General features: G+C 43.6%; 1 non-coding gene across 1 annotated transcript; it reads left to right on the top strand.

Annotated features, from left to right (window-relative positions):
* Positions 1-1,936: 1,936 nt before the first annotated feature.
* On the top strand, positions 1,937-2,008 carry TRNAA-CGC. Its single transcript has one exon. It is a non-coding gene; the product is annotated as a tRNA-Ala (tRNA).
* The last annotated feature ends 14,974 nt before the right edge of the window (positions 2,009-16,982 follow it).

Raw genomic sequence — 16,982 nt, 5'->3', positions numbered from 1 at the left:
TTCCTTTAATTTGAACTCAACAACTTTCCGAGGTAGAAGGGAAAGCATTACTATCCCATCTTTTCTTTATTTTTTTTTTCTTTAAAGGTTGAGAAACAAGCTCCGAGAGCACACAAGATATCAGTCTCAGAAATGGGTCAAGAATCATGGTTCCCACTCTGTGAAACGTTTCTGACTCAATATTCAATGTTCAACTGTGCATTTTCCACTCGTGGGCTCTCAGATGTAACTCAGCCTGAATGGCTCCTTCTTCAGGATCTCTGCTACATTTGAGTGCCCTTGTCCCCACTAAAGGGGATGAAAGAGGAGGATGAGATGGTTGGATGGCATCACCGACGTGATGGACATGAGCTTGAGTAGGTTCCAGGAGTTGGTGATGGACAGGGAAGCCTGGCGTGCTGCAGTCCATGGGGTTGCAAAGAGTCAGACACGACTGAGCGACTGAACTGAACTGTCCCCACAAGTCTCATCATATGAGAAATCTAGCAGGTCTTCTAGCCTCTTCCTTCTCTGTCTCCACTTGTCATCAACAAGTCTTGCTGAGTTTTCTGACCATCGTCCACCTCTTATTACCCCTTTGTATTACTGTCCTAGAGTTGCCATAGCAAAGTTCCACAGACTGCTTGGCTTAGACACCAGAAATCTATTTCTCACAGTTCTAGAGGCTAGATGTCTGAGATCAATGTGTCAGCAAGGTTAGTTTCTTCTCCTTGGCTTGTGGCCCACTATCTTCTTTCTGTTTCTCCACTTGGTCTTCCCTCTGTCTGTTTGTGTCCTAATCTCTTCTTTTAAGGACATCAGGTATATTGGATTAGTGAAGGTGTGTGTGCTAAGTAAGTGACTTCAGCCATGTCAGACTCTTTGTGACTCTATGGACTGTAGCCTGCCAGGCTCCTCTGGCCATGGGATTCTCCAGGCAAGAATACTGGAATGCCAGGCCCTCCTCCAGGGGATCTTCCCGACCCAGGGATCAAACCTGTGTCTCCTGCGTTGCAGGCACCTGGGAAGCCCAATGAAGATTAGGGGCCACCCTAATGACCTCATTTTAACTTAATTACCTCCTTAAAGACCCATTTCCATATGCAATCACATTCTAAGATCCTGAGGGTCAGGACTTCAACCTAAGAAATTTGGGAGGGGGGCACAATTCAGCCCCTAACAACCCTGTTACTGTTCTGAACTGGCTGAGGGACGCCTCCCTTCAGCCTTACACTGTACAGCACATTCCCACCTGGATGCTCTGCTCTAGTTCACCTTCCACAGAGCTCAATCCAATATACAAGTCTGATTGTGTAAGTTCCTTTGTTTCTAATCCTTCACCCGAGCCCCTATTCTTTGACAAGACAAGGGAAGACCTGGCCCTGCCTTTCTCACCTGCCTCTTCTTTCCACTCCTCTTGTCTGGCCCTCAACCTCCACTGATGCTAAAATACTTCATGACTAGGTCATGTTGCTTCATGCCTCAATGCTTTGGCTTATATTTATGCCCTCACCCAAGACCTTTTTCTTCATCTGCCTGCCTCTTGCTCATTCAAAATGTACAGAAAGTGGGAGCCTCCTGGTTCCTGCCGGCTGATAAAGCTCTGGCCCTCCGAGTGACCTGCAGGCATGAGCACATCTTAGTGCTTTATGAGTAACTAAGTAGGGGAAGATCCATATCATTCACTGTGGAGACAGTTTGTTCAGGAAATGATGATTCAGGTCTGACGCCTGGAATTTGCCTCTCCAAACAGCTCTCCTTGACACAGCGGCCCTGGACCAGGTGGCTTGTATTAGCCCCCGGGCAAGTGAAGTTTCTTCATGGTTTTCCACAGACACCCCAGGTTCTTCCCATTTATGGTTGGTTATATATGTATTTCTATTTTATATACATTTTAACTTAGACTCATACCTGTGAAGTTGGTACTCATTTGTGGAGATGTCAATTTATATTACCAGGGGATGTAGCTCAGTGGTAGAGCGCATGCTTCGCATGTATGAGGCCCCGGGTTCGATCCCCGGCATCTCCAGGTGGTTCTGTTTGGGCTTCCCTGGTGGCTCAGATGGCAGGAGACCTGGGTCTCCTAATTTATATTTCCTTTTCCCCAACCCTTTCTCTTTGCACGTTCCAGCTGATCTCAGGCTCCACATCTTGAGGCTTCAGTGGGGGATCGGGACAATGTGGAACACCAGGGGGCTATCACAGTGGCTTTACTGTCCAGTGATTTTCCAGGCTGTAAATCATGCCCAATATGCCTGATCAATGAGAGAAATGGCTCTGCTTTCACATTTTAACCAACTCCTACCTTATTGTAGCAGCTCATTTAACCCCCTCTAACCTTTTAAACGGAGAAGGCAATGGCACCCCACTCCAGTACTCTTACCTGGAAAATCCCATGGACAGAGGAGCCTGGTAGGCTGCAGTCCACGGGGTCGCTAAGAGTCGGGCACGACTGAGTGACTTCACTTTCACTTTTCATTTTCATGCATTGGAGAAGGAAATGGCAACCCACTTCAGTATTCTTGCCTGGAGAATCCCAGGGACAGAGGAGCCTAGTGGGCTGCTGTCTATGGGGTCGCGCAGAGTCGGACGCGACTGAAGCGATTTAGCAGCAGCAGCAGCAGCAACCTTTTAAAAATAATACCATGTAAGCACTTCCACGCCAGCAACTTTATTGGAAATGTTACCCCCACTCTGGCATGTGATTGCTAGTAATGATTTTATTTACAAACCCCACTGTCGCCCGTGTGAAGCTGTGTCAGGAACCAACTTTGCCCATCCCCCAGCCTCCTATTATAATCAAATGGAATATTTGTGTTTCATGTTCCTGGTGTGTAAACCGCCCAGACAATGTCCTATTCATCTTTGTGTCCTCAGGACCCAGTGCTGGACACAGAGTAATGTGCTCTGTGCTCCCCAAACGTCTACTGCAAATAAAGTTAAAATAACCAGCTCTATAGGACAACAGGAGAGGAGTGTCCAAGTAAATATTTGGAAAGAGTTTTAGGGAGAAGCCTCTGGTAAACGAGGTGTGGACTGGAGATGAAGGTCAGATGGAACAAGATTAGTCAGGGGTTGATCATCACTGAAACTAGGCAATGGGACTGCATTATAACAGTCTCTCTCTGCTTTTGAATATATTTAAAATTTTCCCTGAAAAAAAAAACCCACCAAAAAATAAAAGACCCATTTGTTTATAAATAAGCACAAGAAAGACAGCATTTTTCTTTTTCTTTTTTGGATTTGTCATAATGGCCCTTAGTTGAGGAACAAGGCAGTGACTACCATCTCTCCTGGGAGAAGCCCAGATGAGGATGTCACTGGTGTGGCTAGTCAGTCCTTGAGGTGGCGTCACTGTTTCCTGAGAATAAAACCTTCATTTGGTTGTAGGAGGGAAGGGTTGAGTAATAAAGTGATTGTTGTTATTGGCTCAGCTTTTGTAAGCAGCTTCATTTTTAATGATGGTGTGAGTGGATTACAGGAACTGGTGGGATTGTCTGAAATGTAGAAGTGGAATTTACCATTGCAGGGGGATGCCATGAGATTCGACACTGGTATATTCATTAGAAGTTACAAAGAAGACAGTGAGATAGAAATAAAAGAATGGATTTGGTATTTTATGTGAAGAGAGGGGGATGAAAATCAGTAAATGATGTATACTACGTGGGACATGCAGATGGCATCCAAAAATCACAAGGTTGGACATTGTGCTACAACATCGATGAACTTAAAAGTATTGGGATAAGTGAAAGAAACCAGTCACAAAACCCACAAATAGTATAGTTCCATTTATATAAAATGTGCAGAATAGGCAAATCCATAAGACAGAAAGTAGATTAATGGTTGTCCAGGGTCAGGTTCGGATAAGGCAATGGCATCTCACTCCAGTACTCTTGCCTGGAAAATCCCATGGATGGAGAAGCCTGGAAGGCTGCAGTCCATGGGGTCACTGAGGGTCGGACACGACTGAGCAACTTCACTTTCACTTTTCACTTTCATGCATTGGAGAGGAAATGGCAACCACTCCAGTGTTCTTGCCTGGAGAATCCCAGGGATGGGGAAGCCTGGTGGGCTGCCGTCTACGGGGTCGCACAGAGTCAGACACGACTGAAGCGACTTAGCAGCAGCAGCAGCAGCAGCAGCAGGGTTAGGCTGGGAAAAGACTGCTAACAGGTACGAGGTTTCCTTTTGGGGTAATGAACTTGTTCTAAAATTATAGTAATACTTGCACAATTCTGTAAATTCACTAAAAACCATTGAGTCATACACTTTAAATGACTGAAGTTAATGGTGTATAAATAATTCTCAATAAAGCTGTGAAGAAATGTTGGGGTTTGGGGATAAGAGAATTTTAAAAAATCGTCTTATCCTGTCATCATGTACTTGCATTATCCTTTCCAGAGACAATACACAATGTATTGTGACTGAAAGTTAAAATCCAGCAAGGATGTATCATATTCACCAATGACAACACATTTTTACTAAAAACCCCAGAGAATGTGTTTCTGATACTCCCAAATTGAAGACTCTTGAAATTAAGTTCAATCAGTTTTTCATTAAATGCTTTACAGTTAAGCACCTAGTGGTGTGGGGTGTGTTTGGTTTTCTAGCAGATGCTTCATGGTCTGCTGCCACCTTCTTTTTCCTCTGTTGCTGCATCAGGGAAGAGGTTGACAAGTAGAGTTCTTAAGCTAGCCGGTCCCCCAAGGTGGGGGATCAGTCCCTCATCCCAAATAGGCGTTGTCATTCTCCCTAAATCACCACGGCAGCCCAGTCATTATTGTAATTGCTGTTCCATTGTAGTTTAGATGATAGAATGGTGTCAATTTCTTGATTTGATCATTGAATTGTAGTCATATAAGAGAAAGCCTGGTGGCTTGGTTGGTAAAGAATCTGCTTTCAATTCAGAAGACATTGGTTTGATCCCTGGGTCAGGAAGATTCCCCTGGAGAAGGGAATGGCAGCCCACTCCCGTATTCTGGCCTGGAAAATCCCATGGACAGGGGAGCATGGCAGGCTATATATAGTCCATGGGGTCGCAAGGGTCAGGCACAACTTAGTCCGACACAACCACAAGAGAATGCCTTAACATTTTTTTTAAAGAGGTAAAGAGGTAAGATGTCTGCAACACACTCTCAGTTGACTGAGCACAAATGTATGCTCGCACACAATGGACACACATGTCTCTAAGGAGTATGGTACCCCTCCCTGGCTGTACCCCTTGTGATAAAAGGGGCTGATTGAATTACTGGGAATCACCTGATTTATGGGGACTGATTTAACAATAGGAGTCATGTTACCCAAGACACTGATTGAATCAGTGCCAGCACCTCCCCCGCAACAGAGACAGCGAGTATGTATGCAACCGTATATAGAATATGGGTACACAAAGTTCCTGTGTACATAATAACAATTGTATATGTAATATGTGCCCACAGAGGTACTTTGGGTACACAATCATATATACAACAGTGTATATGCAGTGTCCACAAAGAAACTTTGGGTACCCAATGTGTATACACAACTGTGGACACATTGTGTGCAACTTTGTGCACACAATGCATATACACAACTAAGAACCACAGGCGGGTGCCCAGGCCTCCCCTTGGGCATTCTCCCATGTCTCTGTCTCTTCTTCTAAAGATACTAATCAGATTTGGATCTGTTCTAATGACCTCATTTTAATTTCATTACATCCACAATTGACAATTTACAAATAAGTTCTTATTCACAGGTACCAGGGAGTAGGACTTCAATATATCTTTCCAAATTAATTAATTAATTACTTGGTCCTGCTGCACGATTTGTAGGTCTTAGTTCCCACACCAAGGACTGAACCCGCAGCCTCAACAGTAACAGTGCAGAGTCCTAACCACTGGACTGCCAGGGAATTCCCAATATATCTTTTTACAGGGCATGATTCAGCCATAATATCACTCATGGCAGGGAAAAGGAGACAAAGACTTAAGCCAGTTCAGGATAGGGAGTTAGAACCGAATGTCTTCCAAAACCTGAAAACCAAAGGGGTACAGGGATCTTAGGCATTCTGGCAACTCTGCTGCCTGGAACAGTCTTAGCCCAGAGTATACATGTGCTCATTTGTTTAACTGGATACAGAAATAAATGGACACTGAGTGAAAAGAGGAGAGAGGGGAACAGACTGAGATAAAGGTTGGAGAGAAGACTTAGGACATTCACTCCCTAGGTCTTCAGAGACCACACCTAACTCTCCTGTTTCACAAAAGGGTGGGGGAATGGTTCTCATATTTAAATTCCCTCCTTGACCCCAAAACCTCTTAAATTTGTGACTTTAACCACTAATAGTGAGGAAGAGTTTGAATGGGTCTCCCAGAACTCAATAGGTCATCTTTTGCCCATAAGCCATCTTTGAGCTTTGTTTTCATCGCTTTTTAAATAAATGCAGGATGAGGTATTCCTTCTGCTCCTGCACTCCCAGTTCAGAGTGCTCTAATTTACACCATGATGCTGTTAGTAAGTTTTAAAATTTTATTTATCTTTTGTAGTCAAATCATAGTCTGTTCACTCAAAATTTGTAGCAAGGACATAAGCTGGTCACGATATTGGGCACTGTGGCAGGAACAAAGAGAAAACACGCGAGGCATCTACCCCATGGAGCCCAGTTAGGGAGGCAAGTATGTTGCAAGGAGTGTGAGTGCCCTGAGGGCAATGGTCAGTTACAATCTTGCTACTCAGTGTGGTCTCTACCCCCTCACCCCTCCACCCCTCCACCTCACCTGCATCATTAGCACTGTCTGGGAGCCTGTTAGAAATGCAGGACCTCAATCCAGCTCAAGACCTAAATCAGAATCTTCATTTTAACAAGATTGCTAGCAGGTGACATATATGCACACAGGAACTTTTGTCCAGGAGATAGAAATGACTTCCCAGTAGTGTCCAAAGATAATATCAATTCAACCATCATCACCAGAACAAGCGGAGAAGGCAATGGCACCCCACTCCAGTACTCTTGCCTGGAAATCCCATGGACAGAGGAGCCTGGTAGGCTGCTGTCCATGAGGTTGCTAAGAGTTGGACACGACTGAGCGACTTCACTTTCACTTTTCACTTTCATGCATTGGAGAAGGAAATGGCAACCCACTCCAGTATTCTTTCCTGGAGAATCCCAGGGACCAAGGCCTGGTGGGCTGCCATCTACAGGGTCGCACAGTTGAACATGACTGAAGTGACTTAGCAGCAGCAGCATGCTTTAAAGCCTTTGCATTGCCTAGATGGTCTCAAGGCTAACTCTCTCACCTCCATTTAGTCTTGATTCAAATGGCACATTCTCATTGAGGTCTGCCAAGTCTATCTTATTTAAACTTTCAACTCATTCTGTCCCTTACCTTGTCTATACCCATAGCTCATACATAGTATATAATTGTACTTGCTTGTTATTTTCATTTTTCTATTGTCTTCCTCCCTCTCCAACCTTCCTCAAAGACTATAAACTTCCACATATCAGAGAAATTTTTAAATTAATTTTGTTTACTGATGAATCTTAAATTCTTATTAATACAATAGGGCCTAGCAGTGTGTAGAAGTTCATGATATTGTGCTAAGAGTATACCTTAACCCTTTCTTCATTTAGTTTCCAAAAAACCTCTATTGGTCTCATTATCAATAATTTCTCTAAAATACTTATTTGAAATATAAGTATTCCACCAGATAACTCTACAATTGATTGAGCTTCAAAAAATAAACATTTAGTAAGTCTTTATGGGTGGAATCATCAAAGTGATAATTGAAATGATAGAATCCTGGTACTATACTTGCAATATTACCAATATTCTTTAAATCTTGTAAACTGCAAGGCCTTTTAAAAACAGCAACATAAAAATACATGTAAGATGCAGTGAGCTTCTTAAAACCATCATCATTTTCTTTCTGGGTTTCTGTCTGTAAGATAATAATTCTTCTGTGCTAAGTGTGTGTTCATCTCTTTACCTAGTAAGAGGTCCTGAACATAGGAGCTTCCATTTATCAGCAACTTGCTTTATTCCAAGTGCTGTTCTAGGCCCTGAGCACATGAGAGTAAATCACATATGTGTCCTGCCACCAAAGAGCTAGTGGGAAGAAGGGACACAAAAGAAGTAATATATTATGAAGGAAATAAAAGTCAGAGGGGCTGCAGCAGAGAACATGAGGGTGAGAGAGAGAGGAGAGCAGATTGAGATTAGCCCGGGTCCTGCGTGATGTTAAGGCTGGAAGGGCAACGGGGAATGGTTCCAAGTGGGGGAATTACGGCTGTGCTGCAGAAAATAGAATCCGGGAAGGGCCGAGTTTGTATAAGGAGACCACCTGGTACAATGTCACAGGGGTGCAGATGACACTGGTTGACTAGGAGGTCCACTGGGAATTGAAAGGAAAATGGTTGGTTTTGTTTTTTTTTTAAGTTTAGATAGTAGAATAAACAGGATCTGTGATTGCTAACATGTGGAGTAACATGGTTGTTGTTTAGTTGCTAAGTTGTGTCGGACTCTTTTTTGACCCCATGGACTGTAGCCCACCAGGCCCCTCTGGAGTGGGTTGCCATTCCTTCTCTAGGGGATCTTCCTGATCCTGGGGTCAAACCCATGTCTTCTGCATTAACAGGTGTATTCTTTCCACTGAGCCACCTGGGAAGCCCCGAAGTACCTTTAGGGGAGGGGAAAATGCAATCTTCCCACGTACTTGGGTAAGGATATGAACAGTTGTAAAGCCTTCGTAAGATGACTTAAAGAGGTCATGGGAGGAGCCTAAAAATAATGTGCATATGCTAAGTTGTGACTGACTCTGCAACACTCTGGGCTATAGCCCTCCAGGAGCCTCTGTCCATGGAATTCTCCAGGCAAGAATACTGGAGTGGGTTGCCAAGCCCTCCTCCAGGGGATCTTCCTCTAAAAGTTATGCAAAGTGGATTTTATTATCTCCATTTGCAAAAACAGTACTTAAGAGGAGAATAAACTCCCTGAAGATCACAACAGCCAAAAGAGGGAAAGCTGGAATTCAAATGCAAACCTATCCTATTATAAATCTTTCTTTTTGACACATTAAGAAAGTGTGAAGATGTAGACAGGTGCCTTGCCACCAAAGTGAGGGTAGAACTAACCCTAGGAGTAATTATACTCAGCCCATGTTCAAGAGATGAGCTGGTGGTTCAGATGGTAAAACATCTGCCTGTAATGCAGGAGACCTGGGTTCTATCCCTGGGTCAGGAAGATCTCCTGGAAAAGGGAATGGCTAAACACTCTATTATTCTTGCCTGGAGAATCCCACTGGACGGAGGAGCCTGGCAGATACTGTCCATGGGGTCACTAAGAGTTGACACAACTGAATGACTAACACTTTCATCTCTTTAACCACCATAAAAGAACATTTTCCCTCTTGTCATTTACTTTTTCTGTCTATGATTAGAAATAGTCTTTGTCAAGTGGGCTTTGGTCAAGTCCAATATTCCTGAATTAAAAAAAAAAACTTAAGGTGTATTGAGGATGGACCAGCGCAGCTGCCAGGCTGGGGAAAGGGAGGGAGGGTGGAGGAAGGGATGAGAGTTGACGTTAGAGCCGGAAGCCGCTAGAGGGCAGCAGAGCACTGGCGGAGCTTACCTGAGGCTCCCTGTTACACCTCCAGGCTCTGAGATGGGGTTGCCAAAACCCAAGGAAGGGCCCAAAGAGGAGGGTTGGTTATCCTGAGCCACTAACTCTGGCTCAAATTGCCTCGCCTCACAGAGCGGGCAGAAATCTGCCTTCGGCATGTGATGGGGACACTTCCAACGTAATTGGGTTGCCCAGTTGCCTAAGAGGCTGGCGGACTGCGGACTGATGTCCTTTGTTTCTCTAGAGGCAGGATTCAGGACCCACAAATACCTGGCTTGACTCTGGCTTGCCTAAGTGAGTGTTGGTGTCTGAAAAACAAACGGGCTGGGATTTGTGAATGTGGAGCTTGTAAAAGCCTTGGTATTTAGGCAGGCGGGCTGTGCTTCTCTTTGCCCTTTCTTTCTCTGGAGAGTTCTCCCCAAACTTCCTTCTTCCTTTTCCATCTGAGCCTCTTCCTCCTGTCCCCACATCCCTGCCTGGTGGATTGTAGCAACACTCAAATACAATACTTGTATAATTTACTGTTTCAGCAGGTTGTACTTAAATCTCCAGAGTTTATTCATTTTGCATAACCTAATTTTTGTAACTTGTGTCCAGCATCTCCCATTTCCCAGGCAAGTTCCTATGTATGAATACTTTCTTGTGTTTTGTGAGTTGGTCTTTAGTAGATTTCACACATAATTGTGTGAGCTTCCCTGGTAGCTCAACTGGTAAAGAATCTGCCTGCAATGCAGGAGACCCAGGTTTGATTCCTGGGTCAGGACCATCCCCTGGAGAAGGGATGGGCTACCCACTCCAGTATTCTTGGGCTTCCCTGGTGACTCAGCTGGTAAAGAATCCACCTGCAATGCAGGAGACCTGGGTTCAATCCTCAGGTTGGGAAGATCCCCTGGAGAAAGATTAAGGCTACCCACTCTAGTAATCTAGCCTGGGGAAATCCCTGAGGTCACAAAAAGCTGGACACAACTGAGCGAATTTCACTTTCACTTTTCACACATAATTGAGATAATATACTATTTTCCTTTTGGTGTTGACTTTTTCCAGTTAGTATGCCTTTCCAGTTCACTCATATTGTCCCAAATGGAATAATGTCCTTTTTTATTGTTTTGTTTTTTCTTTTTTTAAAAAATTATTTAATTTTACTTGAAGGACAATTGCTTTACAATATTGTTGATTTTTGCCATACATCAACATGCATCAGTCATAAGTAAACATATGTTCCCTTTCTCTTGAACTTCCCTCTCACTTCCCACTCCTCCTTTTTTTTTTAAGGCTGAAGAATATTTATTCTTGCTATGCTATGCTAAGTCACTTCAGTCGTGTCCGACTCTGTGCGACCCCATAGACAGCAGCCCACCAGGCTCCCCCGTCCCTGGGATTCTCCAGGCAAGAACACTGGAGTGGGTTGCCATTTCCTTCTCCAATGCATGAAAGTGAAAAGTGAAAGTGAAGTCGCTCAGTCGTGTCTGACTCTTTGTGACCCCATGGACTGCAGCCCACCAGGCTCCTCCATCCATGGGATTTTCCAGGCAAGAGTACTGGAGTGGGGTGCCATTGCCTTCTCCGATTTATTCTTATACATCACATTTATTTATTTATGCTAGACACCAGGGAAACCATAATAGGATGGCACCTCAAATTTCTAGATGCTTAAATAAAAAGTAAAACAAAAACTGATAACATTAAATTTTAGTGACAATGGAGAGAAATAAAAATTACCCTGTATAGCTTATGGGAGTTTAAAAAAATACATCCAGTTAGGGAAACTGATTGGCTTTTACTTATAAACTTAAATCTTTTTGTTGTTGTTGTTTACTCGCTAAGTCATGTCTGAGTCTTTGCGATCCTGTGGACTGCTGCCTGTCAGGCCCCTCTATCCATAGGATTTCCCAGGCAAGAATACTGGAGTGGGTTGCCATTCCCTTTTCCAGGGTATCTTCCCCACTCAGGGATCGAACTCGGGTCTCCTGCATTGCAGGCAGATAGATTCTTTACTGACCGAGCCACCTGGGAAGCACCAAATCTTTATACCCTATTAGAAAAAGTAAAAGTAAACACAAAGCAATTAACTTCTAGAAACAACTCTCTGAACTTCTAAGATAGTCTTTTACTTTCCACATTCCTCCAGCTGTCTATGGGTAGCTTCTCTTGTATGCAAACAGTAAAAAACAAAAATCAATGATAGAGAAACAGAAGAAGAGAAAGGTGAGTCACGGTATCTACATCCTCTTGGTTATTATGAAACCCCTAGTGTCCAAATCCCAGGGCATTGTGAAGATTAAAAACATAGGCTTACAATAAAGTTGGCATGGCAAGTTTTAATGACTGCTATCACCTGTGACCTCCTTTACAGATTCTGTTGGTCTGGAAGGGTGCATTTTTGAAAAATGAAGTATAGTTGACACACAGCATTGGATTGGATTCAAGTATAACATAGTTGCAGGTAAACAACATAATTTATAGAGATTACAAGTAAACTTGTTCTAATTACATTCTTTTGGCAATTCCAAAGTGAATACAGGGTTATGCAAGAGGGCTGGCAGATACTTTTGTGGTATGAGACTTGAGTCCAGCTTTTGGTTTGAGGAAAGGTAATAGAGTCTGTGTGGGTGTGTCAGGTCAATGCAAACCACATGCCCCATTGCTGTCTCTGCGTTAGCAGCTAACCGGGAGACAGAAGGGTATATGAAAACGGAGAAGGAGAATATCATGTTTTGGCCTCCAGGTGGGAGCTTATTTTTTTCTGAATCTGTCAGGCGACAAAGGATAGGGGAGTGTGGACTTTCTGCATTTTAAGGGCCTCCTGCCCCTGAGCGTGCAGGTAGCAGGTGAAAGTTCTGTGCTGATGCCTTCAAAGATGTACAGGTGTGATTTCCCTTCATACTATCACCTGAGAAAGAAACCTAGAAATGGAGGAGGAAGAGGAAGAAATGGCAGGTTCTCAGGTAAAATTTGTGATCTGGATCAGCGGCTGTGTCCTTTTTTCTTGCTGAAATCCCATGTGTTTAGAACTTACTCACTTTTACTTCTATACCTCTGGTGGGCCTCCCTAACACATTTGTTTTTAATGCTTTTGCTTTTCTCCTAATGGTAGCCAAAGTTAGATCTTTAGGATATTCCTCTTTTATATCCCATTGCTTTCTGTCCAATTTCTCCAACCAGGCTTCCTTTTCAGCAGGGGTCCCCAACCTCCAGGATCTAATACCTGATGATCTGAGGTGGAGCTAATGTAATAATAATAAAGTGCATAATAAAAGTAATATGCTTGAATTATCCCGAAACCATTCCCCTCCGACTTGGTCCATGGAAAAATTTTCCCATGAAACTGGTCCCTTGTACCAAAAAGGTTGAGTACCACTGCTTTACAGCATAAAGAATTCCCACCGTGAATTACTGATGTGCAAATGTTGAAAATGTTCCCTTTTTGTCTTATTGATTTTGGGATATGTTGATAACACAAGATTCCCACTGAATGTGAGGTTGGGTCCTGGGATAGCAGTGAAGAAGGAGAATATGTAATATTTAGGTCCTGTCTGGGTGCAGTATCAGTCTACACAGACAAGGATAATGAAAATGAACCAATAGAGCTGATTGCTGCTGCTGCTGCTAAGTTGCTTCAGTCGTGTCCGACTCTGTGCGATCCCATAGACGGCAGCCCACCAGGCTCCTCTGTCCATGGGATTTTCCAGGCAAGAGTACTGGAGTGGGTTGCCATTGCCTTCTCTGAGAGCTGATTGCTATATGGATAGAATAACCCAAAGTTCTGAAAAAGAGAGAGAGCTCCCAATTGCATCAAGGAAAGACTTCCTGTTTAAAATACACAAGACTACAGGACATGATAGTTATATGTGGTTTAAATATGTTTAACCCTGTTCTCATGATTAGATGAATATTTTTTGGTTGGCTTTTTTTTTTTTTTTTTTTGCAAAACTATCCCAGCAATGATGATGTGCACATTGGTCAGCAGAGATCGATCTGTCCCATTACAGCTAATGTTAATTTTGTTCACCTGATTCAAGGGTTCTGCCAGATTCCTCAACTGAAAAGCTAGTGTTGAATCCCTAGGTTAAGTAACATGTTCCTTTTTGTTTTTAATAAGCAGATTTTGCTCTTTCTAAGCTGAACCCAGTCACTTTTTTTTAGGCAAAGAAAAGAGCCCTTGGAGGTGAAGAAAGGGAGACAACAGTCATTCACCAAGATAGGTGGGAATGAATAAAGCAGATAGCACAGGGGTGATGTCTAAAGGTGAAGGAGGGCTAGGATATAAAATGTTAGGGAAGTTCTGATTCAGTGGAAATAAAATTAAGAAGCCTAGAGTTATGTCTGTTGCTGTCCACAGAGGCACATTTCCTGCTCCACTCATATCACGCTCCTAAGTTATCTAAGGGGAATTTTCCTTTTGCTCCAGTGATCATCTATGGCCATCAGAATGAGAGCCAAAGGCTTTCCCATGGCTCATGTGGGCCTGCATGTTCTGACTCTTTTTCTATTGCTTTTGGGGGCCTGAAAAACTCCGTGTATATACAAAGTTCTTTTATGAAGTTTATGTTAGGTTTCTCCTCCCTTATCTTTGGAGGCGTTTGTCTCCTCGAGGCACTTACATTCTATTACAACACTAGAACGTGAGACAGACTGTTCCCCATTCAAGTCTATGTAAAGCAGGCTTCCCTATGGAAGAGACCCTGTATTAGGTCCAGAAATGAACCTGGGAAGCCTGGGAACCCTGGCCTCACAATAGGATACCCTGGGCTACTTTGTTAAAATATCACTGATCCTGGGCCCTGCCAAAGACTAACTGACAGAGTATGTAGGGGAGGGACACAGGGTATGGTAGTTCTAAAAAATACACAAATGTTCCCAATGGGGAGTCAAGGCTGAAAGTGACTTTAGTGAACCTTGCTCACCAGAATTTCATGTCTATATAAATCACTTATGAATTCCATTAAAAACTGATAGGGGGTCTCGCACTCAGGTGTTGTGACTCTCCAAGTCTGGAATGAAGGTCTTAATTTACACTTGGAGCAGCCACTGAAGTTGCTTCCCCAAGACCTCATTTCCTGCCAGCATTAATCTAGGGAAATCAAGAACAGTGTCTGAGTGCCTTACACACAACCATCCTATCTGAACACAAATACTGCTTGTTCCCAGTGAAGATCACTAACAACTTCTGAAAAGATGATATTCTTGGCTCATCACTTTTGAATTGAGTGGGGACTAGAGAAAACAGTGAGGTCCGAGCAAAACCATTATGGGGAAACATTTAATCATTCATGAAAGGAATGTTTCTTGAGGCTCACAGGTAGGTGAGGATCACTGCATGCAGGACACTGTGCTAAGATCCTCAGAGTTGATTGTCCTAATCTGCTGGGTATTCTATGTTGGGAATTGGGTGTTTTTATGTTTATCTTTCCCAGGGGGATTTAGATGTCTGGCTTACCTTCCTGGGAATAGAGATTATCTTTGTCTCTTCTCTTTGCTTATCATCAATTGTAAAGATAAAATCCACCCATAAACTTCATATCCTTTGCTCTCCTTTTTCTGAGTCAGAGCATCAGAAATTGTGAATGCCAGATCCATTCACAACAGTGGCAGCGTTTGCAGGAACTCTGGTCTCTGAGCTACTCTGAGAACAATGACCAAGAAATGGGAGTAGAGCCGTGGTAAGACTTCTTTTTTGGTTGTGTAAGTGGTCATTTTAAAAATAATCTGAATTGACATTTCCAGTTAGACTCTGCAAGTCTGATTTTGTAAGAGGGACTATATTCTGGGTGGAAATTCTAGAGCAGCAGAGCTGTGCCTGCAATGTTAACCCTGAAGTATAAAACAGGAATCTGTGGCATCTGATGGACTGCGCGAGAGGTGAGATTGCCCAGTGCCTTATGAATTTATATTATTCAGGGTGATTCTGGATGGCTAGTCCCTGATTCCAGTCTGTTCTTGGCTTGTATGCCTTGTTCAGTTCAGTCGCTTAGTCGTGTCCGACTCTTTGCGACCCCCTGACTCGCAGCACGCCAGGCCTCCCTGTCCATCACCAACTCCTGGAGTTTACCTAAACTCATGTCCATTGAGTCAGTGATGCCATCCAACCATCTCATCCTCTGTTGTCCCCTTCTCCTCCTGCCCTCAGTCTTTCCCAGCATCAGGGTCTTTTCAGATGAGTCAGCCCTTCGCATCAGGTGGTCAAAGTATTGGAGTTTCAGCTTCAACGTCAGTCCTTCCAATGAACACCCAGGACTGATCTCCTTTAGGATGGACTGGTTGGATCTCCTTGCAGTCCAAGGGACTCTCAAGAGTCTTCTCCAACACCACAGTTCAAAAGCATCAATTCTTTGGCACTCAGCTTTCTTCATAGTCCAACTCTCGCATCCATACATGACTACTGGAAAAACCATAGCATTGACTAGATGGACCTTTAATGACAAAGTAATGTCTCTGCTTTTTAATATGCTCTCTAGGTTGGTCATAACTTTCCTCCCAAGGAGTAAGTGTCTTTTAATTTCATGGCTGCAGTCACCATCTGCAGTGATTTTGGAGCCCCCAAAAATAAAGTCAGCTACTGTTTTCACTGTTTCCCCATCTATTTGCCATGAAGTGATGGGACTGGATGCCATGATCTTAGTTTTCTGAATGTTGAGCATTAAGCCAACTTTTTCACTCTCCTCTTTCACTTTCATCAAGAGGCTCTTTAGTTCTTCTTCACTTTCTACCGTAAGGGTGGTGTCATCTGCATATCTGAGGTTATTGATATTTCTCCTGGCAATCTTGATTCCAGCTTGTGCTTCTTCCAGCCCAGTGTTTCTCATGATGTACTCTGCATAGAAGTTAAATAAGCAGGGTGACAATATACAGCCTTGACGTACTCCTTTTCCTATTTGGAACCAGTCTGTTGTTCCATGTCTGTTGGGGGCCAGATTGAGGTACTCCGCCCGTGACAAAGGTCATGAGGAAGGAGGCTCGACATACGCAAAGGCGGGATCGAGCCTCAGGAGTCCCCCTGGAACTCCTCGAGCATCTACCCCCATAACCAGAGCCTGCCTACTTTACTACTTTGTGCTCTCACCTACATCTCTGACTTTACGGGGGTCTGTCCCCCACCACCTCTTTCGGAGAAGGAGTTAACCTAGAGCTCCAGTTAATAATAATTCCTGGGCGTGATAAGAGTGTTTTAACCTACAAACTCCTCTGAAGTTTCTCTAGCCTGCCTGACAGGCTTGTCCGGCCACATGTGATTGCTCACAGCCTCCCAACCGTGAGAGGCACGAGATGCCTTAAACCTTCTAAAAACAGGTTCCTTAGAAAAGTTAGAAAACTATTAGTATAAGTATAATGGGCTGATTAGAAATTGTATTGGTGAAGGGTTTTTCATTTGTTGAGCCAATGTTTGTTGCTAAGTCTCCACATCCCCTG

Source organism: Bison bison, unplaced genomic scaffold (assembly GCF_000754665.1).
Source record: "Bison bison bison isolate TAMUID 2011002044 unplaced genomic scaffold, Bison_UMD1.0 scf7180017864464, whole genome shotgun sequence".
NCBI lineage: Eukaryota > Metazoa > Chordata > Mammalia > Artiodactyla > Bovidae > Bison > Bison bison.
Note: the sequence above shows the minus strand (reverse complement) of the source record. Positions and strands in the feature narration are given on the sequence as shown.